Here is a 6,000-nt window from a genome sequence, read left to right as displayed (position 1 = left end):
GTACCACACTGTACGTTCTTCCGTCACCTGTCTTCTGAAACTTCGTTAGATAGTCAACAACTGCATCAACAGTTACAGAAATGTCCATACCTGACTTAACGAGAAAACAAGAACTGCCAGGATAAAGTATACCCAACTAGACAATTTGTGATTCTTTCCAAGGGAAAAAAAGAGAAATGAGTGTGCTCACAAATTTTATAAGCGTAAAGCAAGAGAAAAGTTACAGTAATAGAGAATATAGAAACATTTATGATAGTTATGCCATGTGTTTTTTTAACAAGGGAACTTTTCCAAAACATTAATATCTACATCTATCATGAAACATTTAAATCATTTCTTTATGTCCTTGTTCCTTGGTGTTTTGTAGATGTTCTTGTTGTTTTTGTCTTTATTCCATAATGATTCCTTGAAACAAGATTTTTATTGGGCAAGAAACAGGTGGAAGATATTACAAAAGCTTGAGTGAGTTTTACAATATTTAAGATAAGTATTATCAAATCAACATAATAATTCTTAATGATGCTGGAATTTTGTTTTGTTTCTTGCCCTAATTGCTCCTTTAACTCATTCACCCCTGAAGACATATTTGAACTCTTCCAATTCAAAGGTTTGAATAGTTCATTATGAAACTTCAGGGGTGAATGAGTAAAATGGCTTCATTGGCCGAGAGTGGAGACTAATAATAGACTAAAAACACAGGTGCCAGAAATATGAAAAGCTTTAGTGAACTTTGGTTTAAGGATCCATATAGCACAACAGGTAAAACATTAGAGAGTTTCACTGTAATTTTTCATACAAAGAGTAATCTCCCCTTAATTTTGTTTCGTATATAACAGTAACATGACTGGGTCAGGGCAATACCATTGACCAAGTTGGTTACACTGGCAGTAAAATGGTCCGAAAGTCGGGGTTCAAATCCTCGCCTGGCCCCGTGGAACATCACACATTCCAAACACTGATGTTGATTATATAATAAAACAATTATTTGGTTTAATTCGTCATTATTCTTTTCATGAATAATTTATCAAATCTATAATTATGCAGAAAAATACATTTCCAGTGTGTAGTTTCAATGCAATGTAGTGGTACAGGTATCCTTAATACAGGTAAAAAATCACTTTTGTGTATGAGGAGGAAATTAGTTTTTCTTCCATTTTATTTCATTTTCCATGGAAACAAATTGATTCAATGGTTAAGAAACCAGTGCCAGAATTAATAACAATTAGGGCGATGTTTGGATTAAATAAGGTATGAACGCCTGAAGAGGATTGGAATATATATACAGACAGTATACACACATAGTAGCAGATGGAGGTATACTTAGACCATCTAAAGATGAACACTCTCGTTGTAGTGTTTTCTCCACTCATGCACATCTACTGGCAGTATCTCCGAGTTATCATCTGGACATTAAAAAGGGTTAAAAATACATCAATAAATGAGATGTTTATCTACAAGAAATCCTGCAATTAATGTCCTACCATATTTTTGTAATTGCCTACAGCCAACTTCTGGCTATCTTTGTGATTATGGTGCAAATCTCTGGATCTATCTGTGATACAGCAGCAACAACTTAACACTAAGGAATATCTTCATCTCTACTGTTACGAAAAAACTATTAATAAACTGCTCCTTACTTGACAGAATTAGCATGAGTGTTTGGTACAAAAAGCTTTCTTGAGAAATAAAAAATAAATTCCCCCCCCCCACCCCCCCAAAATAATAGCATTTGTCTTTGAATTTTTATAATATAATGTTTTGCGAAAATTTTAATATTTCATTTCCGCAATGTTTGGAAACTTTGAACTGACTTAGAACAACATTGAAATGCATGAAGTTTAGATTATACAGTTTTACTCTGGAGGGGTTCTAATGAAACTTGCTCTGAAGACTGATTTCAATTGCTTTTTCGCTACATTTTTTGTGGTAATCACATTAGCAGACATCCTACTCTAATGGTAAAGACAGGTATAAGAATGAAATCAGATCAAGCTGTGTTTTATCCAGAAAACCATTAAAGAAATGGAACAAGTTCAATTTATGTATAGTTTACATACTTTGTACATCACATCCATCAGCTTTGTCTATTATGAGATATATTTCATAACTAAATTTTTATCATGCTTCAAAGAACAAATAATTAACAATACATGTTATTTCAACTCTGTCTTCCAGACTAGATTAATTAAGTTATTGTTTGCCTGTTACAAACTCTGATTTAACAAAAACAGTGTTCTGTACTAATGAAACAAAGCAAACAAAATGAGAAACTTTCTTTCTGGAATTATTCAGAGTATTCAGGTATAAATTTCTGTATCTCACGATTAATATATATATTGTGTTTCATCTTTATCATGATGTATGATCACTTGTCTAAACTGACCTGTGTTTTCTGGAACCTTAACAAACTGAACTTTCTGCTACGGCAGCTGTTCTATGACGTGTTCCATGTTAACTGAACCCCAGTAATAAGAACATCTGTCCATGCTGAACAAAAAGTTTGGTGTGGGAAGTGTTCTCGTCTTTGTTGAACAAAATATTTGGTGTGGGAAGTGTTCTCGTCTTTGTTGAACAAAATATTTGGTGTGGGTCGTGTTCATGCTCAGTTTAAACCTTTCATCACTGTAGACCATAATGGACTCATCCACTTCAAAGCATGGTATAGTCTATTGAAGTTACATAGGGATGAAAGGGTTAATTAGATTCCACTGTAAAATTTTGTTATAATTACAAGGCTATGAGTTTTCCTATCGTCCAAAACAGACTTCATGGTCCTATATGGAATAGTTCAATGTTTTCTAAAACTTCAATATTAAAGTAATGGGAAGTGAAGAAATAAACTACTTTCTAAAATTAAATAGTGCAGAGTATTTTTAAACATTATTATTTGAGTAGTCGATCAGCTATCGGAAAACTTGAAGACATGAACATTGTCATTTGAGGACACAAAGAAATGTTCCGACAATGAATTTGTTCGTGGCATTGAGTTGTCTGATATTTGCAATATAATCTCATTATATTACACCGTAGGGCATTAAGTATTTACTTTAAAGTCATATTTTACAAATTTCTTTCTCATTTGGTGGGTCTTTTGGTTTTTATACCTAAAAACTTCATGAGATTTCTTGAAAAATTAAGTCAAAATGATTAAAACATTAATAAAAAAAAGCTGCTTATTATTCCCCATATATATATATATATATATATATATTTTTCATATTCTTTAAGACTACTCAGAATTTCAAAGGATTTTCTTAAGAAAGAATAACTCATTAATTACATTCGTTAACCCTTTCACAACTGTAGACCATAATGGACTCATCCCAATAAATGCATGGTAGAGTCCACTAAGGTTAACTAGGGGTGAAAGGGTTAAATTGGATACAGTATACCAATTACTACTTCTAACTAGACCATTGATGAGAAAGAAATTCAAGTTTATAACCAATCAATCAAAAAATGCAAAACAAGACTCATAAAAATCTTAAAACTTAAAACCATAACCTAAACAGGTATCTATTGCGGAGGGTATATGCATGAGTAAAACTATTAGAACAGAAATACAACCCGTTGCATCTGTATCACGAAAATGCTGTTTTAAAAAAGTTAAGGACAAGGTATGATAAGATCTTTTTTTGGCCCCAATTATTTTTCAAAGAAATCAAAAATAAAGTGTTAAATGATATACTTTACTCAATTTCACAGTTGTAGATATCGTTAATACTATCCATTTCTTAAAATATTTCAATAATTGACATCAAATAAATAATTTTTAAATATGTTTACACAACTTCGAGAACTGAATTTGTTCAGATGAAGCACAAGCATGGATGTGTAACATAAACCAACTCCTATTAAAAATTAACATTATTTATGAGAACAACTGTATCGGAACACATTGTATATAATATATTTTCCTTCATCAGCCCTAATTTTGAATATTTTTTCTTGTCACTAAGTTAAAAAATGGCACCAAATCAATATTGTGTTTTCGCACCCTAAAAACATAAAGAAGTTATTTTGAAAAAAAAATGGACCATCGTGAATGCTTATCATATCTTGTCCATTGCAGGTAAGAGATTCATAATATGTATACAACCACAAACAGCCTTCATAGCTTCAAGGACAAAGACTATTTCAGTAAACAACCAACATTCACAGTAAAAGTAAACATTTGAAGTTGGGTAAAAAAAATCAGCATTTATGGTAAAATCAAAACTATTAATATTTGTAGTAAATTAGAATTAAAATATCAACACTAATGGATCAGTGAGGCTACCTGAAAGTATACAAATAGAGACGGCAAATAGTTAAGGATGTATGCTATCTTACACTTGTGACTTGCATTAGAGTTATCTCCCTTATCATTAATTCAAAATCTTGTGATGTTTTTAACTAATGCTGTCTGTTGTATATTCACAGACTAGGTGCAAATAACAACTGAGGTAAGAGATATTTTACAGGTTTCTAAAACTCGAACTCTTTTTGAATACAGAAACATGTTGAAGTATTGTAAGGTAGCATACATCCTTAATGTGTAAGTTACGAAACAAAATTCTTTTTTCGGGACTAGATGAAGACATCTTTTTTCCATCTTCATTTTGTATTGATGTGTTTATGTCTGGCACCACAGAACCAAACCACCCCAATAGATTACAATCTTACAACTTACTGCCAAAGCTGTGACGATAACAATAAAGTCTTGTTTAGGTTGCAAATATATTCTACGACAGTATAATTTGGAACTATGAAATCAAACAACTGCCGAGAAAACAGTTTTAAATAAAATAAATAAAATTTCTCAAGTAAACAATTTTGAGACTTTGCAATTATGATACCAAAATTACTAAAACAATACTAGTAACATCTACTTGCTTTTAACTAATTCACCCCTGAAGAGGCATTTGAACTCTTCCAATTCAAAGGCTGGAATAGTAAATTATGAAAATTTAAGGGGTGAATGAGTTAACAAAATTACCAGGCAGTTAATCAAAAAGCTGCATCATATTTATTGAAAGGTATACAAAGGATTCCCCATTTTCTATTTTTACATTTAGGTATGAGTATTTGCTATGTAGCAGTATTGGATTCCCTATGTCTATTTTTAGATATGATTATATAAATCAACCAATAAGATGGCTTTATCTAATAAAAGCATACAGAGGATTCCCTTATTCCTATTAGATTTGGTTCTATAGTGCCTTCATTAGCTACAATAGTGTACGAGGTTTAGAAAGCAAAACTGTCAAACATTTATGTATTATTATTACTGTACAAAGATACATATTTGCTCTCTTGCAGTTTGATAATCACAAGACGATAACAAAGCAACTTTCAAATGTGGTTTTTTTTTTCGTAGATGTTTTCTGATTATTTTTATCAATAACACCTTTTGAAATATATGTGTTTTTAAATAACAAGTTCCTGTGTGAAGTATAGTCGACACCAGCTAAAACATATATCACAGTTTTAAGATATACAAAAATAAGAATTTCCTACTTTGAATGCTATACAGAAATCAAAAGGACTACTGCTAATATCTGTAAAAATCTACAGGTAAGTGTGCTTTGCAATGTCACATCTCATGACTGGAACTTAACTGGTATTAAAGAACTCTCTTTAAAACTTACCTAATTTTATGATTTATTTGAATAATACCAAACAGTTTTTTCCATATAGATGTATGTTTAATTTGTAATATTATAATGTTGTTTTTTTTTTTTTTAAATCAACGTTTTACTTTTAAAATACACCCGTTTAATATAACAATTTAACATCAAAATAAAACCCATATGGTTTAATTCAGAAGTTAAATAATACATTTTTAAAGATTGAATTTAAGATACATTGTGATCCTGCAAAGAGAAGAATTATCTTCTGTAGTTTACCAGTTAGTACAATAGGCCAGACTTTATGGTTCAAGGTTAGGGTCAAAGGTCAAGGTCATTCACTTTTATTTCCAAATTAATCTAAATAAGATATCAGTCCTACCTCAATAGA

This window comes from Mizuhopecten yessoensis, unplaced genomic scaffold (genome assembly GCF_002113885.1).
Source record: "Mizuhopecten yessoensis strain PY_sf001 unplaced genomic scaffold, ASM211388v2 scaffold5141, whole genome shotgun sequence".
Taxonomy (NCBI): Eukaryota; Metazoa; Mollusca; class Bivalvia; order Pectinida; family Pectinidae; genus Mizuhopecten; species Mizuhopecten yessoensis.
The sequence above is the reverse complement of the archived record's forward strand: the minus strand, read 5'-3'. Positions refer to the sequence as shown.